The following is a 24,257-nucleotide window of genomic DNA, read 5'->3' on the forward strand; positions in this document are numbered from 1 at the left end:
GTAGCCTGGCTCGGAGCATCCAGAGGGAGTGTCTGCCTCTGTCGATAGCATTTCCAAAGAAAGGAGCCAAATCCACCCACATGGGTCACGGAGACTGCCTTTCTGCCACATGCCTTCCCTGCTTCCCAACCCTGCCAGGGCCCTGTTGTTCCTCACGTGTTGCCCTGCGTGCGGAGGAGACCCAACATTGCCTGCCAAGCTCCATGGCCCACAGATCTGCTTCCAGATCCAAAATATCTGTCCAGTCCAGGAATTCTGGGGTTTTGGACTGGGATTTGGTCTTTGGTTTGGTTTGATGGGAGGTGTGAGGATTGTAAAGTCAATTGGAAACCTGTAGATGCCAAAAATGGGACCAAGAGTAATATGTAGGATCATGGCTCATGGGAAATACAAAATAGAAGGGGTTTTCTTGTCAAATTATGTGGGGGTTTTTTTCCTGTTCTTTAGACTTCCCATGTTTGTTTTCTCCATGGCCCTATAGCTTTGTAATTCTCTGCAGAAGTAAAGGCTTCGCCATTTCAGCAACCCCTCCAGATGCGTCAGCCTTTGCTCCATCCTCAGGGGCTGGTAGGCACTTAGAAAACAGAGAGAGAGAGCCCAGAGTGAATGCCAAACAGCTGACTTCCTATGTTTATTCATCTTCTCAAAACCCGAGGCTTTTAAAGAAATTTTCCTTCAGCTCTTCCGGAGATCCCCATGTGGCTTTTCTTGCTTTGGGTGTGAGCAAAACTCTTCTTTTAGGCAGGGTGTATATGCTTTGAAGCTAAACCAATAATTACCTTAAAGGTTTAAAGTGCTGCTCTTATTTCTGCAGAGGGGGCCACACATATGTGCAGGGGCAGTCAGGAGCATGGGTCAGAACAGAGACTGTAGAAGTGGCCAGGAGAAGCAGTGGGATTGTTTACAGCAGCAGTGTCTCTCACTACTTCAGATCCAGATCCAGTAATGTCCTATGAGTTTAAATTTAAGCATCTTGGTCAATTAAAGACAAAGCCACGCTCTAATGAGCTGCAAACCCTGTCCCAGCAGAGCTTGGAGTGGCATGTCACATCGCTTTCCGCTTTCCAAAGAAAGCAGCACACAGGGCAAGAAAACCCTCAGTATCAGAGGTCAAAACTGTGTAAGATCCCAGCAGCCCTGGTTTTTAGTGTAATTTGGCTGAGGAAATATCAGTGAGGAGGTGAGGAACTGCTGAGCAGGGCCTGTCCACTGCTTCCCCCACCTTTGGTGTGTCAGCTGTCATGGCAAGTGGGAGCATTTGCTCAAACTGGAAGAAAGCAAGTGCCACTCCTATCCTGAGGAAGATATGGTGAACTACAGGCCAGCCAGCCTCACCTCAGCTAATCCTGGAAATAATTTCCAGGCTCGTGAAGGACAAGAAGGTGGTCAGGAGAAATCAGCACAGACTTACAAAGGAGAAATGGTTCTTAACTGATCCAACACAATTCTGCAAGGAAGTGCAGGACAGAGCAAGGTGCTGTACCAGCTGTGAGCTGGGTCATGTCACTTGTTTGCATATTTGTAACTTTGTGTGCAGTGCAGCCAGTGGTAGATCCCAAGGGATGAAATCTGAGAAGCTGGGACTGTTGGGGAGCTCCTTGAAAAGGGCTGTGTTTCCCCTCACCCCCAGTGCATGTGAATGGGTCAGAGGGAATTTCATCCCCACTTTGCCTCCCCAACACCTTATTCCTGGCCCATGGCTGCTGCTCTGACCTGTGCTCTGGCAGTGGCAACAATTCACCACGGGAAGTGGGGCAGTGCTTGGGGTGCTTCCAGCCAGCTGGATTTCAGGAGAACAGACTGATAGGCATGTTCTAAGAGGATTTCCAAGATGCCTGCAAACTCATCAGTCAGCTCCTGTGTGGCTTTGGTCTACATGAAAAACAAGGCAGCTTCTGTATCTCAGTGGGTTTGGTGCTGCCATGGCAGTCTCTCCTTTCAAACACCCATCTCCATTCAGTGGCTTTCCTGAAAAGATGGCAGGTTTCTCAGCCCTGGGATGGGGGAGAAAGCAAGAAATTGACCCTGGGTTTCCTCTGCCAGCCCCTTGCAGGAGACCCAAGACATGCACACAGCAGTGACTGACACCAGCTCAACTTTTGTTTGGTGAGAAGGAAGAGAAACATCACACCAAGCAGGGGTTTAGCCTTCTGGCTGGGCACAGAAGAACCACTCCTGCAGGTGAAGGAGTGATTCTCTTTCTGTCCATTTGCATCCTTCAAAACTTAGAAACCTTCCTGTTATCTCACATTAGGCAAACACTCCTGGTTTTCTTTTGAAAAGTCCTTCCTTTTCAGGTACCAGTCCTTGAGCTTGGTGTCCTGCACTTTTGCTGATTTTTGGGGTTAAATTGTGGGTTCTGTGCTGCCCTGCCAGCCGCACAGTGGCACTGAACCATGTTTGCCTGCAAATCATAGGGACTTGGATGACACATATTTTGTTTTTTACTTTTCTGGGTTTCAGTTTCCTGAGTCTAGTGAGAGCAAGGATGCTGCTAGCTGTCCTGAATGCTGAGCTGGCTGCACAGACCTGGTATTTCTCTGCTTCCTCTGGAGAACGTGATCTGGCAGTGGTGGTGCTAGAAGCACATCAGGCAGAAAAAGGCAGAGAACAGGCAGTGCAAGAGACAGATTTTGTACAGCACCTGTGACCCACACTGCAGCCTGCTGCAGAGGTGGGACGTGTCCGCCCCCCCCACAGTGAGGGTCACTTTTCTGTCCTTTTCTCTCACAGGTTCACTAGTGCACACTCAGAAACTTGTTAAACAGGAAACAATGTCCCTGGCATTGTCAGACTTGCCCCATCACCAAATGACAGCACATATGACCCACAGGCTCAATCCCATGCATGCAATTCCAAACAAAATCCTGAATATTTCCAGTGGGAAGGAAATGTTGATGCTACAGCTCAAAGGCCAGAGATATTTTGAACAGAAATAAGGGTGTTTCAGAGCTGGATAGGATTATCCCATGAAAAAGTAATCCATTTTGACATTACCCTCACATTCTTAATTCTGAGGAAAAAAAAAAAGGACAATAAAGACCATGTTGAACAATGTAGTCACTGGTCCCACACTTCTCAGCAGGTATCGTTTCCAGTCCTGGACTTCATTTTGAAGAGCTCAAGAACACGAAAACATGCTGCAACTGACACCCCTGGATAAAATAAAGAGGTGGCAGCACACCCCAGCATAGATGGTCACTCCAGAGATAAGTCACCTGTAAAAAGGCAGTGGAAAGAGAGAAGCACATCTAATGCTATGCAATGGATAGTCTAGCTTTAAGGAGGTAGTCTAGCTTTAAGGTGGCCTTAGAGACAAAATCCAAAGACAGTGCTGGACTTGAAGAAAGAAGATCTTTAAGTAAATTGGCCCTGGCTTCTTTTAATTTGCTTTTACCCAGAATGGGGGCAGTCACTGGTATAGTCTCCTAGGGATTCATGAGGTGCTAATCTGTCCATGACTACTTTTTCAGCTGCAGTCAACCAGGCAAAAATAAAGTTGTGGGGTTCAGCCAGGCTCCCTTTAAAAATATCTGTCCCTGTGCAGTGGAACACCCATGCTCCCTGTTTGTTGTCCACTGATGAACAATCACTCATCTTCCTTCCCCAGCACTGGCTTTCTCTACATGGACCAAACTCTCTGCAAAGCTTTGAGTCAAATTTTCCTGTTGTTACTCAGGTCATCCCACCCCCTGGGATGAATTTTGAGCTGATCCTGCCTTTGAGCACATGTTGCTTCTAAATCAACCCAGCTGTTGTCCAGGTGCTCCATGAACTGAAATGCCTTAACCAAAATGAAAAGCAACTTGTTCCTTAAGAAGACATGCCATATTTTACTTAACACTTTCATGTAGCACCAAGATTTATTGCTGGAAATCACCAGCCCCCCACATCCATCTTCTTTGTCTCGTTTTACATGTCAGGATCTTGAATCTTATCAGGAGGGCATTTTGAGACAAAAATCTCAAGAATGAGGTGCCAAAGCATACGAGTGGAGTCTTTCTGTGAAAGAACAGCAAGGCTTCAGGTTCACGGGAAACATCATTTTTTCTGACAGCTGATTTTGGTATGAATCACAGCAAGCCATTTTTTTCCCTTAAATTTTTGATTTTTCTGTTCAACTCTCCCATGTCTGGCAGTGACTGCCAAGGTTTTCAATCATGTGCTAACCCAGTTTCGGATTTGGTGAAACTCTTGTGAAGCAAGAACATTTCAGATTTCTTAGTAAATACACATTTTTCAATGAAGCTGAGTAGCTCTCTAGCCATACCTGAGCTGTCATCAGCACACGCAAACACACCCATGCACACTGATAATGCACAGGTACTCACACAGTAATTAGAGAGAGCTATTTTCAGATGCACAGAGGTTTATTATGAACAGTGAAAAATAAAATAAACAACTATTAAGAGCAACCCAGTAGAGCTCTATTAACTCTGCAGGAAATATTTCTCCATTCTGACAGAATGATAGGCTTATGCTAAAGCTCAAGCCAGTCTGCTAATACAATCATTTTGTTTCCACTTCCGTGATAATTTCCGGGCCAAAGTTTTGCTTACTAAGTTTCATTTTCTGGTGCATCCTTTGGGGTAGATGGGGCAGTTCTCAGGTTTGTTAAATTACAGATGGTTTAGGTGGGAAGGGAGGTCTGGGCATCTCTCTGCCCCTTCTCTCCCTCACACCCCCACAGCCAGGTCAGGGCCGATGGGGGATGGTCCCCAAGGATGGAGATGCCACCACGCCTCCAGGCCCCCATCCAGGACTGTCCTGCTCTCCTGCAGCAGATTTATTTCCTCCTGCCTTGACAGTGTTTGCCTTATTTCATGTTTTTGTCCTGATCTCAGCTGGCCTCTCAAGCATGTGCCGTTCCCGTTTCTGGATCTAGCAGCTCTGGCAGGGCTGCATTTCACCTCCTTTCTCTTAACTTTGGGGAGAGGAGCTATGAAGCTGTTGTAGCACAAGGTAAATTGTAGCCCACATCTATTGGAAAAAGCAAAAGCAGGGAATGGCAGAGAAATCTGTGGTCAGTGGAGTGGAGATCTGATCCCAGGATGCATTCAATCTTCCAGTTCTATCTGGGCAAGCTAAATTTTCCCATTTGGACAGCTCTGCATATAGCCTGATTTTTCTAAAATGTGAATCATCTAGGTACGCTTGTTAAAAATGAGGTCATTTAATTGAAATGCTAAATATGTTCTAGGATTTGATTTCTATTTTTACCACATCTCTGTTTAGGACAAATAACATTTTTCCTTCCTTTGATGGTGAGCAAAAGCCTGCTCAGGACATATTGAGTTTTTCTATCACTTACCAGATACCAGTGTGAAGTCTAGCACTGATAGAAAATTCACCACTCTGGTTTTTTGTAAGCTCTCCATTTCTGTACTGTTTTTTCAGTACTTCAAGCCCAGGTTTCACTTTTGACTGTAAAAGAAACCAAAATGTATTTTAAAAAAAAGAAAATAAAAGAAAAAGAGTTGTGTACACTCAGACCTTCCTGCTTGACTGGACAGACCATATCTGGCAAATGGTGACTGAGGAGTCCTGTGCAGGGAAAGGAAGCTGTGTGACTGTATGAATGTGACTCCTTTCTTGCTCACTCACTGAGAACACAACATCTTCTTGACACACAAGAGCTGCCTTGGTGTGAAAAGCAGGGATGGTTTGTGCTGTACAGGTGGGCTCTGCACCCAGGAAGGGGGGGACAGCAGCTTGGCCTGAGCCAGACACACTTTCTGTCTGCTGACTCAAGAAAGAGCAAACAAAAGATCAGCAAAAGCTACAGACATCTAACCTAGTGCCCTAGACGTATGGGGAGAGAGGGGTATCATCAAATTCAACATTTCCAACTGAGATCCTCAGCATTTTACTGAGAGCTTTCATATCTGGCTAGATCACTGGCAGGACCAGGACTTGTACCTTAGCAGGTACAAAGCAGCAACTAACAAAATTACCATCCAGGAGGAGATGTCAGTAGAATCTTGTTGTCCTTGGTTGTGGACAGATTTTTGGATTCAACAACAGGAATGTCTTAAATTCAGGCCAAATGCAGACAGCTCACCTGAACAAAAGTATTGCAGAAATCACAGGCCAGGTGTTGAAGAGGGGTTTGCATAAGACTTAGGATCTGGAGCATGTGCAACTCGCTTCCAGAGCTGAATTTTCTGAAATCAAACCAAGCTCTGGAACTCAGATTAAACCTGAACATCATCTACTTGCTGGATGGACAATGGAGGGAGATGAGAGGCCATGGACCTCTCTCCTGCCTAGGATTACAGAGTTATTCCCTTTTATCCAGGCTAGTTTTCTCTGCCCCTCTCAAGAAGGATCTCTGAGATAAAGGCAATTAAGACAAGACACTAAAAAACCACACTGGAATAGCTAGAAAGAGCAAAAGACCAAAGTGTTGGAGATTTCTTCTGAAGCTCTAGAAGTGGTGCATGGACACCCAAGCTCCTCATGACAAACCTGATTTCCTGTGCAGGAGTGATGATGAACCCTCTTTCTTGGAAAGCAGAGACACTAAAACCATGGATCATGAGCCATTTCTTCCCATTCTCTTCTGCTCTGGGCATGGTTCCCCCCATCAGTGTAGCCTGTGTGTAACTCCTGCTGCTGTGATCACAGGCATCCACAAATGTGCAGATGCAGATGAAGAGCAAATCAGCCCTGCTGCAGGTAACAGGAATTTCCACCCCAGCAGCAGCAGCTTTATTAATTCACCAAATCACATTGGCTCAGGATTAATTACGCAAGCTATGATAGCACGCATGGACTCCACCAGCTTGTTAATGATTCATGTGCCTTTTAGCCTCGGGGAAGAAAAAATCAACATGAGGTAGGGGTGGCACCTTCAAATCAGAGGGGCAGCTCAGCCAAAATGGCATGGCCTTCTGCCTCCTCCCATTAGCACTAGATCTTGCTCCTGGGGACTTCCAGAGAGCTCACAAATATGCTCCAAGAAACAAGAATTTATTTTTTTTTTCTGTGCAATTCTGTTTGTAGTTTTATGACATTGCTACCTTTTTCCTTTACAGGCAGGAAGTCCTGTGTAGGTATGTGGTATTCCTAGGCCAATTCCTCACAGCCACACAACTGGCATGAGAGCAGCACTACTCAGCCCATCCATTCCCCCCTCTACTAAGGGCTGGAAAACAAATCTCTGGCAAGAGGTACAAGCATGGGGCTAGCATGTTTTTGTGCTATCTCAGGGAACTGTCTTGGCCTCCAGGTGTGGGCAACTGAGGGAGTTCCTGAAGCAGAGGCTCTGTCTTTGCAATTAATAGCCCTTCACGGATTTTTCTGTCATGAATTTGTCTAATTGCTCTTTGAACTTGTATGAGCTTTTAGCATGCACAACATCCTGTGGTTCAGTGTGTCCATGCTCTAGCTATGCCCTGTGCAAAGATGTCCCTTCTGTGGGACCTGTCAGCTGGTGTCATTGCTTCTCCCGACCCCACCAAGCTGTGAGCCAAGGAGCACAGGCCCAGGCCTGCTCCTCCCTGTGCCACTCCTCCTGCTCTCCTGCCAGAGATTAGCCACAAGCACACACACAAGAAACCCTGCTGCATCCAAGATAAATTCTTATATGGCAGGGAAAGTCAATTTAAGACAATTGATGGGTTTTGCCAGCTTCGGAGCTGGACACATTGTGGGTGTGATTCAGTCAAGTGCTAAGACTGTGCATAGCTCTGAGTCTAAAATTTTTCCTTTTGTGGTCTTACTGCCTAAGTCAGATTTTGCAACAGCAATCAGTTTGTGGAATGAGCTTGTCAAGGACAGGATCACAAGAATATTTATAGGCACTAGAAGAGGCAGTCTTTGAGCCATGAAGGAAATTGAATTCTGATGGAACATTTTATTAGGAACAATCCCTTCTGAAGGAAGCCCTGCTCCTGGGCCATGTGTCTGGGAGCACACAGAGACTCCTGCAGGTCACTGCACTTGCAGACTCCATAACCGTGGGTATGACATGAGTCAGAGCCGTCACAGCCATGGCTTGCTGATTGAACAGGTACATGGTAGGTGATTTGAAATCATTGATAAGGATAATGAGCATGATTACAGATTAATCCTCTTTTTGCAGACTAAACCTCACACATTATTGGTGCCATCAGCTACAAGCAAGCTCTGGACACTGCCTGCAATGCACTGTGTGCCAATTGCACAGCTGAGCTGCTGCAATACCCTGTCCTGTTCCCATCAGGCAAAGGGAAAGACCTGCCTAAGAAGGAGGTTTCTCAAAAAGCCTAAATACCCATTATATCCATTCTCTTTGGAAAAGGCAGTTTTCTAATGCAGTTGAAAGGATCAATCTAGCATTCACAGGTAGCCTTTATTAAATACATTGATGTCCTCCATGTCCCTTGCTTCCTCTCCACACAGTTCCTCTTTCATTATCTAATAAATTGTTGCATGGTTTAAAAAGAATTGTTCTAAATCCATTTGCCCAATTCAGAAGCCTTTACCATATCACTGAAGATGATTCACTGACCACATGCGCATTTTGGGGCTTTGTGTGGCCACCTTCAAGGATCAGGCCCTGTTTACCTGCACTTTTTTATTTCTCTTAATTGCAGAGGAAAGAGTAGATTCATACTGCTGAATGTGTCTGTAATATCACCCATGATTAAATGCCCTGAAACGGCAAGAAACTTCTGTGAGATTTTCTAACTGGTTGCATTAGGTGTGTATCAGCTGCTCTGCATTTTCACAGAGCCACAGAATGGGTCAGATTGAAAGGGACCAGAGTGGTCATCTGCTCCCACCTCCCTGCTCAAGCAGGGTCATCCCAGAGCACATGGCACAGGATTGTGTCCAGACCGTTCTTGAATACCCCCAGTGAGGGAGACACCACAACTTCTCTGAAAAACTTGTTCCACTGTATGGTGACTTGCACAATAACTATTTAAACATTTATTTTTTTATTTAACAATGGCATTAGCTGCGGGAACAGTGGTGGGGTTTTTCCCATTTTAAATGCCTAAACATGTTGTTTATTTTGCTGATCTTAGCTGCCTGTTAAATCTGATGGTCACAAGGCCCTTTACCAGAGCCTGAGAGAGCTGTGCAAGGATAACTGCATTTTGTGGCCTTGAGTTTTAGGGATTTTAGGTTCTCTTTTTTATGACTCAGTTGTTTTTCCAATAGGTTTGTGAGTGCTGTGCTGACTAAACAGTGTCACAGATGGGATGAGCTATAGCAGGGAGAACAAGAGATGTTCACTTTGGGAATTTCCTATTCTTGTACCCTGGCCAGGCTGATGTGCCCACTTTGCACCTCAAGGAGAATCCTGCCCCCCTGAGCTCCTGCCTAACTCCCACTGAAGTTTAAAACCAGTGTTTGGAAATTTTTTCTTGCTAAGGGCAGGGCAAAAGACAATCCTCATGTGAGAGCAACCCTCAGCCTCTGTGCAATTCTGAAGTTGGAACAGGAGTCCTTACTGGACAGCTGGGGAAAGTCTGGTAAAGACTCGGGGTATGACTTACCTGAAAACACCCAGCAAGCCATATTGCTGCCCGCAAACAAGCCAAGACTTCTATTTTCAGCCAGCTCTGGCTATTTATATTGTTATCTAACCCAAAGTGGCACAGAGCAGCAGTAGAGATACCCCAGCTGTAGCCAGAAAAGCCAGCTTAATTGCATTAGTAATAAACTTTCAAAGAAGGCTTGCGTGGAAAGCAAAGTGTTGGTTAAGTGAATTAATTTTCTTCTGGTCTGAAGGATGCTAAATTAGCCACCTCTTCCTGTCTCATCTTCCCTGACAGGTCAGTGTGGCTTGTAACTTGAGTAACACCTCCACCCAGGGCCCGGCCACCCTGCAGCCCTCTTTCACTGGGGAGTGGTGGTGCTTAACTGGGATATGCTAAAGACAAACCCTCAGCTAAGCTGTTTTCACATCAGAAACCCTCGGTCCCAGCCCAGGGCTCAACACCCTTAAGCTGGTGTGAAGGCCTGTGGGGAAGGTCAGGTTTCAGTAGCTCCTCAGACTCTTAGTAAATCTAGACTTGGTCTTGCTAAAGGTCTCCCATAAGATGGGTAATGCCAAAGACCAATGCCTCAAAGCAGGACAGCTGAAGCCCTGTTGTGGCTGATGCAGAGGAGCAGATATCTGCATCAGATGATTCATCTGAGCAGTCTTAGGAGTATGAGTCACTGGCTGGCAGTTGCTGGGTCTCTCTCTCTTGCCTGTGAGATGACCTGTGAGGTGGCCTTCAGTGTCCCCCCTGCCCACTGATGGAGCTTTGCTGGTTTCCTGAGACACAGGCTGAACTCCCTGTGCTTTGCTGCCCTGCAAGACAACCGCAGCTCAGAGGTACCAGCCATCACTGATTCCTGGTACTGCCTTGAGATCCCTTCCCATGCTGTGTTTTCCGTCCTAGGGCACAGAGGGATAGAACCCCTAGGGGTCTGAAGGGAAAGAAGCATAAAATCAGAGATGAATTGACTCCTGTACCAACAGTTCCCAGGACTGAGAGGGCTCTCTGTCTTGCAGGGTGCCTGCACATCTCTAGACATGGCTAAGCATTTGATTTTCTTTAATTAAGTGAGCAGCAATTCTCCAGTAACTTTTTTCAGAGGTCTGAGTTAGTTACATGCATATGTATAAAAAGAGTATCCTGCCTGAGTCTGATGACTGGCTGGGTGCAGGAGAGCATTGGCAGGAGCCCTGTCCCTTCACTTGCTCATCTTTGTGTCAGGGCTGTGGCAGGGACTGACTCTGCCTGTGGATGGCCCAAAATGAATCAGCTGATTTTGTTTTTCTTCATCGGCTTCTCTGTCTTTTCTCTTCTTCAGTGTTTCTTCTGAGGTTCCCAGCTGCTCTGAGGAGCCATGTGTCACTGTGTGGCTCCATGCTGCATGAGGAGCTGGCAGATGCAGTCCTGGTTCATTTGGCCCATTATCTCATTAGAGGATTCTCTCACAGTCATTACTTCACCCAGCCCTCAGAGCAGCTCTCCCATCATCCCAATGAGACTATTCCAGCGGCTGGCACAGCAGTGCTCTCTGTCACTACAAGTGTTTTCCTTTGGGCAGGAACAGCCAGGACCCCTGGCAGCTCTGTTTTGTCCCTGTGCACACAATTCTGTGCACTGTGCACATCTTATGTGGCACACAGGCACAGCAGAGCCTACTCTGCTGAGACAGACCTGGTGCTGGTGTGTTCAAGGAATGCCTTGGGAAGGAATGCCTGCAGCCAGCAGCTCTGGTGCCTTGGACAACCTGTGCTGGGAGGTCTTGGTGCTGCTGCTGGAGGCCAGGATGAGGCGAAATCAAAGGAAAATTAAACTTTGATATCATCCAGAGAGGCAGGGAGATGGAGCACATGGAAAAAGAGGGTGTCCTAACACACCTCAGAGTGCAGCCCAAGACAGTGATAGCAAACAGGCTGAATGCCATGACACCTGAAGAGGAGTGCTTATTTTGTATTTTGTATTTTGTATTTTGTATTTTGTATTTATTGTTATTGTTTTAATATTTAATTATTTATAATTATTGTTATAATAATTTATTATTATTTTGTATTTGTATTGAATGACTCTTGAATAACATTACCAGTGTATCAGTGCAAAGGAAATTAAAAGCCATGTTCCAGAAATGGAGATATATTTGTACTGTCTCATGATACCAGTGCAGAGCAGAGAGGAGCAGCACTCTGTAAGCCCAGGTTCCCTCCAACTTTCTCTTGGTTCATCTCCAACCCCCTGCTCTGAGGTGCCTTGAGGTGCTTTGTTTTGAAATACAACTCAGCTCGCAGTGTTTTTGTGCATTCAAAAAGCTCACCTGTCTCCCTGGGTCAGGACAGACCCTTGCATGTTGGTGATCAGTGTGTCAAGGTTACAAAGGCAAGACAGGGCAGGTTGTCTCTGCCTGGCTTCAAAGTGGGGGCTATGCTAAAGGCAGGCAGTACAGGGCACACCTCACCCTTTGAAGGGTGCAGTACACAAGGAAACAGCAGGAGCAGGAGCACCATTTGGCTCCTCTCAATGCTCCCCTGTTCCCAGAACCTTTGAATCGGTTGCACATATCAATTAAGTACAGCTCACACACCCTATGAGGCAACTAAGTACTATTTTACTTATTTTATTGCAGATGGGGAAACAAACGTGTGGAAAGGGCTGCTGACACGTGGCTTCAAATCCTCTGGCAGAGCACAGCCCTCACCCATCTCCGCTGCATTCCCTGGGTCTCCCTCCTCCCCTCGCTCCTCCAGGTGAGGCAGGCTCCCTGCAGCCCCTCCCCAGTGCCAAAGTGCCTGTCTGCACAGCTTGCTCTGGGTCCTGCCCCCTGTCTGAAATGAGGGAGGGCCCTGCAGGGTCTCACTCTGCTTTTCTGGGGCAGAGAGGCAGCGCCTGAGGCTGAGCAGGCAGCCTGTGTTTGGTCTGTGCCTGCCATGAGAGGCCTGGTGAGCGCTGGTGTCACTGGCAGGGCCAGAACAATTGGTTGTACTGATGAATCCTGGGCCTATTGGGGGTCACATATTAACAATAAACTGAAAATGCCAACTAGACCGCGTTCGTTCTTGATTGATACGGCACAATTTAATTAACCCAGGCTTATATTTGAGCATAGCCCATTAGCATCTGGTATTAAATACTCTCTGAACTGCCTGAGCTTAGCAGCTACCTTAAGGAAGTAATTTGACATCAATTCAGGAGATTTAATTGTGCCATTATGTGCCTGTGTAGGGTACTGAGTGCCGTTTAACCATTGCCCTTACGAGCTCATTCATTACTAGGCCCGGGTGAATGAGAGTGGGGGCTCACAACATGGCTCTCCATGGCTGAAGCACAGACAGCACCGTGAGCAAGAAAAATGCCAACCTGTTTGTGTGGCATGCACTGGATAAGTTGGGATCTGCAGGCAAAACCTGTTTGTTTTACTGGAGAGGCAGAAAGTATTAGGAAGTGGCATGAGCCAGAGAGGAGCAGTACATGAGGTAGCTCAAGAAGCTTTCCAGCTCCAGGGCTTTTTGGAGAAAGAGGCCAGCACTAACATAGCTAACACAAATGAATTTCAACACCAACAGACTATCCCCAGGGAGGGGGGACATTTTAAGCGACACACTATGGACTCCTGTGTGCCCAGACTGCCAGGATGCCTCTTTCCCCCTTGCTTTCTAGTCCAGGGCTCTCAGGGAGAATGAGATGGATTGATTCAGTGGCAACTGCTGAGACTGAAGGTGCTGTGATGGAGATGCCCCTTGTGGAGTCAGGCAGAGACTCAGCAAGGAGGGGCAAGGTAGCAGAGCCCTCCAGCTTGCCAGCTGAGGCTGTTATCCCTGCAGGCAGTCCCACTCTTTGTGTTATAGCAATGCACCTGTTGGAGTCTGTCGAGGCACTGGCCTTGGAAGGTCACCAGCTGACACCCACCGTGGGGCAGAACCGCCCGCAAACATCCCTGCCAAACACGAGTGGGTCCTGCCCCAGGCACGTGGAGGAGCTCAGGTGGCTGCATGGGCTGTGGGAGATGGGTGGGAGTGGGGTGCAGCACCTTGGGGCTGGGGCCAGCACTGGAGGTGTCCTCATAGCCTCCCACTTTGGGGACCTGACCCAGCAGCTGGTGGAGAAGCACAGCTGGTTTGTGTACAAGGGAAGGTTACAATTCAGGCTCCTGCAAAAGAACACACACACATTTCTGCTGGGCTGGACACCTTCATCCCATGTGTGTTCAACTCTCCTCCTCAGATAACGCTACCCCTCCTTTAATTTTGCTGGAAGGAAGCAGGCAGCTATTTGGCAGGTCACAGGAGAGCTCAGCATCTCCCCGAGCCTTCAGCAGCCCATTTCCGGCTGCGGTTTGATCAGGTTTCTATATTCATCACTGTGTTTCCTGTGGGGGCATTTCTGATAAGCTCTGCTCTTCACATCCTGTGGTCTCCCCCTCGCCTCTGGCACTCACAGGATGTTCGCTGCACTACGAGCAACCAGGGGCTGCTAAATTACTTGCCAAAAATGAGTAATAGCTGGGTGTTGCAGGCATCATCCCGAGGATGGGGTGAGTGGAGTGAGCTGAGACACTGGCAGGCAGGCAGGGTGCACTTCAGGATCTGGGGGCTGGCTAAGGAAGTGCTGGCTATTCAACAGCTATGCCCTATGGACAGAGGAGAGCCCCAGGAGCTCGGGACTTCAGCCCAAATTTTGCTCAGTCCCCCTCGTGGGTGTCTCTTTGACTTGTCTGTGTGGAGACGCCCCACTCCTGCTGCAATTGAGGGAGTTGAGCTGGGCTGAGGGTTTCAGCACAAGGGGAGAAGCAGGAAAGTGCAGGAAGTGGGGAAATAATGCAAAGAGAAGAATTATGGCCACATTTGCAGATGAACCCCATTCTCTTCTGTCAGGTTCGTATATCAGTGGATTCCTCTGATTTCTTCTCATTGCAATTCCAGTAATGTTATTTAACAGTGGAGCTAAAAGTCATTCCCAAAGGGAGATTTAGTGAATTTATGTCATTCCCAAAATGAAGCCTGGAGAAAAGGATACGACTTGCTCGCTTAATTGATTTTCAGCACAATTTTATATTTCTCACCACTGAAAAGCCATCATCTTCCTTTGAAACCTAAAATATTTATGTGGGATTTCCTTTCTTTCTTTCTTTTTTAATCAAAGCCTAAATTTTGCTGTGCTGTGCCAGTGTAAATCCAGGCATTCATGAATGCTCCCAGATTTGGCTGAGTGCAGTGGCTTGTATGTTAGTGACCCTAGGTACGTCTGTGCCTCCTGCAAACACTTTGCCATGTACTTCCAGATCCTGAAACGAGGAGTGGGTTTTATCCTTGCAAGTCACCTGGGAAGGAGTTCCTCAAATGTGGACATCAGCAATGGGGCGCAGTGTTAGGCTGTGGCTGGGGAGGAAACATGGTCAGCAGTCTGTGTGCCCTGCTCTGGAGTGGAAAGAAACTTAATAGAATGGATGTGATAGGACTCTAACACCAGCTGACCTTGGGGGCAGAGGGAAAGGCATGAAAAGAATCTGGTTCTTTTGGGTTTATGAGGCTGCAAGTAGCTGCAGTTTATCATAGGTACTAGGTTGAGAAATCTGACATTTGAGAAATGTCAAATCAGAAGTTGCAGTTCCCATTTAAAAAAAGGAGAAAAAGCCTCATGAAACAGTTTCTCATTTGTCAGAGACGATCATGGGAAGAGTTGAATAAACAACCCCTGATTTCCAAACAAATGCAGTCTCCCACTCTTCCAGGGTGTAACAAATAGCTGTCACACCACCCAAAATCTTGGCGCAGAGAGTCAGGGACTTAGCCAGTGCCAAATATTGTAAGCATTTGTGGAGGAGTGTACCTTGGCCAAGGGAGCCACCTCCTCGGATGGGAGCCAGGGTGCAGCCTGCTCCGGCACGGGTTTAGCCCCAGCCCTGCCTTGATCAGCACCTTTCCAGCACAGGCAGTACCAGTTCCTGGCACCCCAAATCCTACCAGAACTGGGAGACAGGGCCTGGCAAGGCTTTCTGGATGGTTTCATGCTGGGCAGCATGGCTTTGCTGCAGGGGATGGTGACATGACCAGGGCCCAGGCAGAGGTTGGGTGCCCTGCGCACGCAGAGCACGGGCACCTCACCCCCCTGCCGGACCCTGCCAGGGCTGGGTCCCACACACCGGGCAGGCGTGCCCAGCCTCACCTCCTGGCTTGCCCTCAGAGCATGGATTAGAGCACAGACACCAGTAATTAGTGCCATGTGCACTGAAAACATAAACAGGCCATTTCATCAGCACCCGGCCCTCAGCCCTCGCTGTGGTCAGATGCCTGGGAAGCCGCTCGCTGGGGTGTGTGGGCTCCTTCTCCCACGTTTTACAGCCTGTGGGCAGGAACAGCATGATTTTTTTGCTGGCTCTGTTGCTCTCAGGGTTTCTCAGGGGTGCGGACAGCCAAAAGAAGGTGCCACTTTATGGCTGCCCTGCTGTAGTGGGGCTGTGAACATCTCTGGGGTACACAACAGGCAGTGCATGCACACGGACCTCCTTCAGCTGTCAGCAGCTAGCTAAGGAAGGATTTTCAGTCTAACAATAAATGTCCTCCATTCAGAACAAGTGGAGGTAGAATTGGATCTGGGATAACCTGGATGCTGCCATGTGAGGGATAGGTCCTGATTCAAATGGGGCTTTTGCAGCCCTAAGGTAGAAGAACTATTCCTTGTACCTTTAGCAGCCATATAAGCACAACCTTCCCCTTTGCTGCCTCTCTTGGCAGATTTTCCTGAGATCCCACCATGCCCTGTGGGTGGGCTTGGATTTTTTTGCTGCCCTGCACCATGAGGGCCATAGCCATTGGCTGGAGGTGTTGAGACACTTGGCCTAATCTGGGATCCTAAAACACTGCAACAAAGCCTGGTGAGAGGCAAGTAAGTCAGGGACTGGCTGCAGGTAGCAGAGGCCAGGCAGGGGCCCTTTCAGCAGCCACAGAGAGAGACAGGCACACAAATATCGTTCAGGACAGAGGAACAAGCCATCCCTTTGGCCAGCAAAGGGAGGTGAAAGCAAGACATGATCTGGTTGCAAGGCAAGTCTTCTGCAACATCCTTCAAGATGTGAAGGCTGAGGAAGTACAAAGAGTTCGACATGGAAAATACAATTGGGATGGACATTTCACCCGTGGGAATTTCCCTTGGGTGGTGGAAAAAAATGACACCATCATGCACAAAATGGAGCAAGCATCTAACTATTTATACTGCTGCCCAGGGCTGTTCCTGTGCCTGGAATGCCATTTGTGCTTTCTGCCACTAATCTGTGTTTCTCATCTCTCCAACTCCACTGTGGTTCGAGACAGTGCTGCTCCCGGTTTTGGAAAAGAGGAGGTCCATGCCAGGCACAGCACTGAGGAGGCAGACAGTGACCTGGTGGGCACAGTTACCTGGGCACCTCTGAGGTGCTCTTATTTTGGGCTGGGTGAGTGTCCTCACACGTCATGGTACCTTTTCACAGACAGGAGCATGAAAATCGGGAACAGCCTACTGAACCCCATTAGCAGGCAAGCAGAACAAGCTGTCCCATCTGCTGTTTACTCCTTTCAGCTTTTCCCAGAGGGAAACCTAACTATGGGATAACGGCTCCACAGCGCCGGATCCCCAGGCTCAGCTTGGAGCAGCCGGGATCAAAGCTCCCTGCAGAGCTCAGGCAAGGCCCCCAGCACCTTCCTAGCAGAGCCTGGATGATGGTGGCCTGGGATGGACGCAATTTTGTGCCTTCAAGGGAAGCCCAGGGCTGAAAAGCTTCCCTGCTTCCAGGTTGTTTCGCAGAGGAGAAGGCCAAAGCATCACAGTTGCACGGCTGTGCATATGTGCATCCCAGAAACAAAAGCTCTGCAGTCAGCCCTGACAAGCCAAAAGTGGGTCAGGTGGAAATGCGGGAGACCAGTGACTCATCTTGTGGTTGGCTGGGCAATTTGGGAGGAGAAAAAAGCCGCTGTCTCTAGGAAATGGAACACGTTTCCATCCCTTTCTTTCCTCTGCCCCTAATCCTAGCATCTCTTCCATCAACAAAATGATAATGCTGTAGTCAGCCCTTAATGCCAAAGAGCACTGTCCCTCAGAGGGAGCATCTATGGTCTAAATATGCCAGCAAGGCTGAATATCTGTTTGAGTTAAAGGGTTTGTCCCCTTCACCCCTGCCCCACAGTTAAGTGAGAGGGGCACTCTGCTGGCCTGGGTGTCTGGGCACAAATGGATGCATCCTCACACCATCACATGCTGGCCCAGAGGCTGCAGCACCGAGGGAAGGTGGAAAGGGACTGCTGGCTGGTGTATTCCAGAGGGCATCTCTGCTGGTCCCGGGCAGGGAGCACACAGGGTGTCAGGGAGGGACTTGTCTTCCCTGACGCCCTGACATCACCTCTGTGTGTGGAACAGCAGACAAAGCCAGGAGATTACAGCTGCTTGTTAACAATATTTGCTCATTACATTGAGCAAGCAGCGGTCATTCATGAGCCGGGCCAACCTTCCCTGCTGGGTCTTTGTGTCTCATGGCCAGCAGCAGCGACACAGCCTCCCTGCTGGTGCCTGCAGTCATGCCAGAAAACTCCCCACTGAGCAATGGACAATGCAGGATGGCATAGCTGCTGGGGGACAAGGGGACAAAGAGGACATTTTGCCTGCCAGGGATTTCATACTGAGGAAGAGATGCTGTGGTGGGGGAGCAGGTCTGCAGCCGGCATCGCTGGGCAGTGAGGAGCAATCTGTGCTGCTGTGGCGGTCAGATGAGGATGAGGAGGGTGCGTGGCAGACAGAGCTGACCCTTGGCTGTGTGATGACAGGTTAAAAGCTCAGTCTGAGATGCTCTGAGCGGATGCCATGAGGAACTGGGCCCCCTCCGCTCCCTCCTCTCCAGCCCAGGGCCCCCTGCACCAGGAACGGCCCTCGGGGAAGGGGATGTGGCCACCACCCACTTCTTCCTTTCCAAGTGGGTAGGAAACAACACAAATGCAAGACAAATTCCTCCTGTGTCAGGGAAAAGGAAACGGACTAATGCAAAACCATTCCATGCTGGCTAAGTGCTCCTTTGCTCCCCATGCAACAGGCGATGCTGGAGCATGTGTGTGCCCCAAACCAGCACTCAGCTGGTGAGACTGGGCAAAAGGCTGTGTGTACAATTAAAACTGCTCCTTCATCCCAGTCCCCTTCCCCATGAGACCCCAACACAGTGGGCACCTGCATGTCAGTGCTTGCTGCATGCCCCAGTTGCACTTTGCAGGGGAGAAGGATGCTCGGCTCTCATGGTTCTGGTGTTTCCAAGCTCTTTACAGTCTCTGATGCTTTGGCACAGCTGTTGTTCTTCCAACAGCCTCAATCAAGGAAGTTCAGCAAAAATGAATGAGTGGTATAAGAAATGTCCTGACCAACAGGGCAGCAAAGCTGATAGGGACATGTGTAACTCAGGGAGGAAAATGTGGAAATTATCACAACAGATTTGATGAGAATTAGAAAGCTCAGCTTTGTCCTGAGACCTTTGCAGAATTTTCCAAGCACACAGAAAGAGGGAGGCCAGCCCTCATGCAAGGAAGCAACTAGCATATCCCTGCTACTTTGCTCTCCAAATGCAGGGAAGGCAAGCCAGGCAGGTTTTCTCTTGGCCCAGGAGGCCTGAGGAAGAGATGGCCCTCAAAGTTTTTCTGCAAAGTAGTTCTGTGACCACATTTACAGAAATTTTCCTTGCAGATAAAAGTGAGTTTTTACATGGCCAAACAAACACAAGGGACAGCTTTGAAAAACCCTCATGTTGGAACTGTTCCTTTCCTCTTCTGGCTTACATGGCACACATCAGCCCAGGAGTTTGGGTGGGACTGAAACCAGTCCCACGCTGCAAGGGGGCTCCATGGACTGCCATGGGTTGCAATTGCACCTCTGGATTTACCTCAGCAGGAGAGCCCAGGCCCTGTTCCTGATTAATGAGGTTCCCTTAATGTGGTGGCAACCTTGTTGAGGTCCTTACTTCTGGGAAAATTGTCTCAGTTTCCCATCTGCAAAGCTTCCTGGTGGCATCATTGATGCTGACAGTGGGCCCGTCCCTCCCTCACAAAATATCCAATTTCTATTGGGGTAGTCTGAAGGCTACTTCTCTTAAAAAGTATCTGGCCATCCTTTTGTGGCAACATTTGAAATTATAATTCAGATTAACTTCTCCAAGCAGTGCATTCAGACCCGGGCCAGGCCCACCAGCTGAGTGTTCCTCTATTCAGGAGAACCCCGAGGATGCTCAGAGATTTGTAGGAGGCTGCAGAGGCAGCAGCTGGAGCTGTGTCTCCCAGAAGGGGCGCCAGGTCCTTTCTCTGCATGAGGAAGCCTAGCAAATTTTGGGAAGGAGGGGGCCATCCCCAGGGGTCCCTGTGATTACAGACCACCCCTCTCCCATGCAGCAAGGCACGTGGAATCAGCACCAGCCAAAGGGGGCTTCAGGACTGTGGTGCAGCAAGGTCAGTGTCTCCCTAGAAGCCTTCCAGAGGTGGCACAGCACTGGAGCAGGCAGCTGTGACAGCAGGCAGCTGTGACAGCAGGCCACACATTACTCACTTTGGGGACTTTGTCTTGCACATCTTCCTCGGAAGATGCCCAGTGGAGGGCTGGCAGTTCCCCTTTTTTTGTTTTGCTTCCTCTTTTGTGCACTTTGTCACCACTGCTCTGCCCTTTGGAGAGCCTGTGGGGCCGCACTGTCTGCACCCCTTCCTTCTCCACACTCCATTTCCTATGTCACTCTTTCCTCATGCCCAGTACCATTACTCACCACTCTCTCAACCACTGAGCAATGCTCACACCAGGGATTCTGGAAGAGAGAGAGAGAGAGAGAGAGAGAGAGGAAAACCCTTCATTTTTCAAAAGAAAATTTTCAAAACCCCAAAGAAACAGGGAAAGTCCACCCAGGGCAAACAGCTCTACTGCAGCTTCTCCCTGCTAAAGAGCAAGAGTGAAAAGAGATGTTGCTGGGAACCTCCTCTGTTCCAGAGTCCTGCTGCCTTGCAGGATGTGGTGGGGAGCTGGGAGAACCTGGTGCCATGGCGCCCACGCTTGCCATGCCTTTGGCTGGGGCAGCAGGTGGCTTTCATCTGACATGGCTGAAATTGCTTTTCTTAGCGAGTTTGACTCCAGAGGAGGCAGATTATTCACAGTGGCCTCTGCTAGCTGCCAGCTGTCGTGGCAAAGCAGATGGCCCTGTCTCTGGAGCTGTGTATTGAAGGCTCTCAGCAGTGATGCTGGAAACAGGTGAGAACAACCCCCAGACCTGACATACCCATTTGTGTATGTTTGTGACTTGTCACACCCTGATATTTTGCCTCCTATGCAAAGCTTGCTGGAGCCTATCTGTTCATTCATCTTTGCCCTCCGAGGGGCTTGTTTGGCTACGTCTCCCTTTATTGTCAGCCACTGGCAAGATGTGCTGGCAGCACAGACCAGATGTGCATGGGCTCCCCTGTCATGCCACACTCTACAAAAACACATCTTCCTCTCTGCCAGTCGTGTTACGCCCCATGAGCTCACTGAGCTGGAGCTCAGGGCCCAGAATGACAGAGCTTGAATAACCAGCAACCTGGGGAGCCCTCACTGCCATAAACCATTTTCATCCCCTGAGAAGAGCATGGAGCTCTACTCTGCCAGCCTCAGAGATGATCTCCTGACACAATTATGTGGCAAGTCTTGATGGAGAAGAGCAGTCTACAAGTGCTGAGTTGAAGCAGGTCAATGCATCCTTCATGTGACAAAGAGAGTTGCCCTGCAAAGAGAGCAATATTTTTCAATCTGTTGGGCAGAATTACACTTTGATTTTATTAGGTAGTTCAATGCAATACTGTTATCTCCCCAAATAGGGCAGCAAGATGCCATTTCTTCTGCTCCCAGATCTGAGAGGAGATGGGTTTGAGATGACTGTCTCTTCCAGGACAGAAATGGAGAGGAGCAGTGAAACAAGGGGGTGGCAGGTTCAAAGCCAGCCCAAGGAAATGGCTCTGGCATAATGAAGCAGTGGAACTCCTCGCTGCAGGATGCTGTGGATGCTGAACATTTGCATGAGTTCAAAAAGCACCCAGGCCTATTCATGGAGGAAATACCTATTAGGGGTTATTAGGGGCACAGATCCCAGCAGTGGCTCAGGAAGTCCCCCAGGCACATTGCACAGGATGGGGAGAGTCGCCTGGGAAGCACTGGCTGACTTGCCCAGGTTCCTGCTGTTTCCAAATTGCCTGGAGCAGGTTAGCTGCCCTTGCAGCCAGGTCATCGATCCAGCAGGACTTTTTACATCTCCTTATTACGGCTGGAGTATGAAGATCCTTTGAGTGCTCCCCATGTTACTGGACTGGATGGGACATCTACTATTGAGCACACAGTTTTACTGTTTTTGCTGTTCCTGCTGTTGCACTGCTTACTGTCTTTACTGGGTTTTTCCTGTATTTCTGCTGCTGGTGCTTGACAACACTCCTGGGGTGACCTAAGCCCTTTGAAAGGGCTGCCCAGAGAGTCACCAGCTCAGTGGTGGGTTCTTGCTGGCAAGTAGTCTGCCAGAGTGTTTCCTGTTCTTCTGAGGTTTTCTTTTCCCTTTATTGAATGCATTGGGCAAAGCAGAGTGCAGAAAAAGTGAGCTTCTGGGAGAGATTTTCAAGGGCATAAACTCTTGCCAGCGAGGCTGTGGCATGTGCCTGTCTGTCTGCATGCCAACTGCTGCAGAAGCTGATTTCAGCCCTGAGAGCATATGTTTGGCAGCAGCCTGAGAGCCCGAGGTCTCTGCTGCTTGCCTCTGCCCCTGATGGAACTACCAAGGCAAAGGCAGCAGGATCAGGCCTTCCGCAGATAAGGTCTTTTTTTTGTTTGTTTAAACAAGAGAGACCTCACACTGGCACAGGAACTCACTGAAGAAGCGAATTGAAGGAGGCTGGGACAGTTGTCCAGCCCCATTTCAGGTTCCTCTGGAGGCACAGACCTGGCCAGCAAAGGTCTCCCATCTGTCCCACCTCTCAAGAAGGCCCAGCTTTAAAGTTCAGTGGGGACGCCTGGGGCAAGTCCACGAGGACCTTCACAGACACAACCATCTGACGTACTTCTGGGTGTGAGTCAATGCCTGATGCACCAAGGCAGGAGGTGAATCAGTCGCAGGGCTCTGCTGGGGGTGTCTAGGGAAAAATCACGGCAGCTGCGGTCACTCCTGACCCCCTGGGCCATCCACACTTGACCCCACGGCTGCCTCATCTCCGGCAGGGGACAGCGGGACATGACAAGCCAGGGCCACGTGTCCCTGCTGGATCCGTGTGATCAGGTCGCAGCGGGAGCTGAGATCATCTGTGGAGCAGAGAAGGGAGATTAACCGGAGGCACAAAGAAGCCCCAGGGGGATTTCAGACTTTCTCCTCTTGTCACAGCCCCCTGTGGATGGCTGTGATGCTCAGGTCTCTGGGGTCCATGGCTGCTGGCACAGGGCCCATGACAGGGATGTGTGGTTGTTTGCTGTGCTGAGACAGTGCCCAAGGCAGAGCCCAGACTGGGAGGCAATGGAGAGGGGAAAAGCCTGTCTTTAAACTTGAAGCTGATTTGGGGTTTTGTTTTGTCACAATTACGATGATTGACTCTCTGTGCCTCAGGAGTAATTTCTGGGTATAAATCTTCCTTTGATTTTTTCTCTGTGCAGTTGCCATTATCTTGGTCCCAGGCAGGCATCAGGCCATGCCAGCCAGGTTTGACACACAGAGCTAAGGCTGCCTTGGCCTACATGAGGCCACTTTGGTTCCAACCCCTCTGCTCAGCCACTTTACACTGAGCAACACCAGTATGAGGCACGGAAATAGCAAAAATAGCACAGGTGTGTGCCTGCCAGGGGGAGTTCAGGTACACCTCTGGCTTCTGAACAGTTCCAGCTCAGCAACCTCCCTGTGTTTGGTAACCACCCATGTGCATTACTTCCAGGAGTTTATCCTTTTCCTTTGATGCCCTGTAACTCAGAGCATGCACAGGGCCTGCAACAAGGTGTTGCCCTGGTTAACACTTGTGTGACCTGGTGCTCCTTATGTGGGTTTGACCTTGCCAGATGACACTTTTGGCTCCCATGTCCTGCCACCTGGGTGGACCCTCAGCATCTCCACGCCTCAGAAGAAGGCACAGTCCTGTTGAAAGAGCCTCTGAGGAGCCCAGCTCCCACCCAGCCCACTGCTTCAGGGACAAGAGACTGGGTTTGTCCCAGGAAAAGCAGCACATTTCCATTCCCCTGGTGCCTGCCACTTGGGCCTTGGGATCAGGAATGGGTACAAGGGAGCTGCCTGAAGCCAACTGCACCCTCTGTGTCTGTAAAAGAAGTGCCAGACACAAGTCATGCCTCCCTCAGTGTAACTTGGAGGGGTGTCCCAGTTACTGCTGGCACAGAACAGCCTGAATTTCCACTGCTGTTTCAAAACTCATACAGGTACCACTGCTACATTCATAAAAATTAGTGGGAGATTTGTCATTCATAGCCTGAGTGTATGAGTCTGACACTATGTATAAATAGGTTATAGTCACACTTACATAACACTGCCTTATTTATGATCTTAAGCCCAAGGGAGAAATGTCTCTTCCCCAGCCCTTTCTTCCTAGCAAAAAACGTCATTCAAAGCTCAGCTTCAATCCTATCACTGAGGCCGGATGCTTAACCAAACACTGGGAAATTCAAGCCAGGCATTTCTCTTTCAACTTGCAAACAGTGATGTCCCCAAAGAAGGCAGCTGCTAGGATCTCTGTGCCCATGATTAAACACTGCACCAGGGCTGGAGAGTTTTCAGAAGAGATTCCTGGCTCCACAGCCATGGGG

At 49.0% G+C, this 24,257-nt stretch overlaps 1 long non-coding RNA gene across 1 annotated transcript; it reads right to left on the reverse strand.

Moving 5' to 3' along the window:
- Positions 1-3,831: 3,831 nt before the first annotated feature.
- On the reverse strand, positions 3,832-6,663 carry LOC134419000 (uncharacterized). The gene is made up of 3 exons (XR_010027925.1): positions 6,469-6,663; positions 5,312-5,424; positions 3,832-4,002 (listed from the first exon to the last, which is right to left on the reverse strand). It is a non-coding gene; the product is annotated as an uncharacterized LOC134419000 (long non-coding RNA).
- Positions 6,664-24,257: the final 17,594 nt, after the last annotated feature.

Source organism: Melospiza melodia, chromosome 5, assembly GCF_035770615.1.
Source record: "Melospiza melodia melodia isolate bMelMel2 chromosome 5, bMelMel2.pri, whole genome shotgun sequence".
NCBI classification, from domain to species: domain Eukaryota; kingdom Metazoa; phylum Chordata; class Aves; order Passeriformes; family Passerellidae; genus Melospiza; species Melospiza melodia.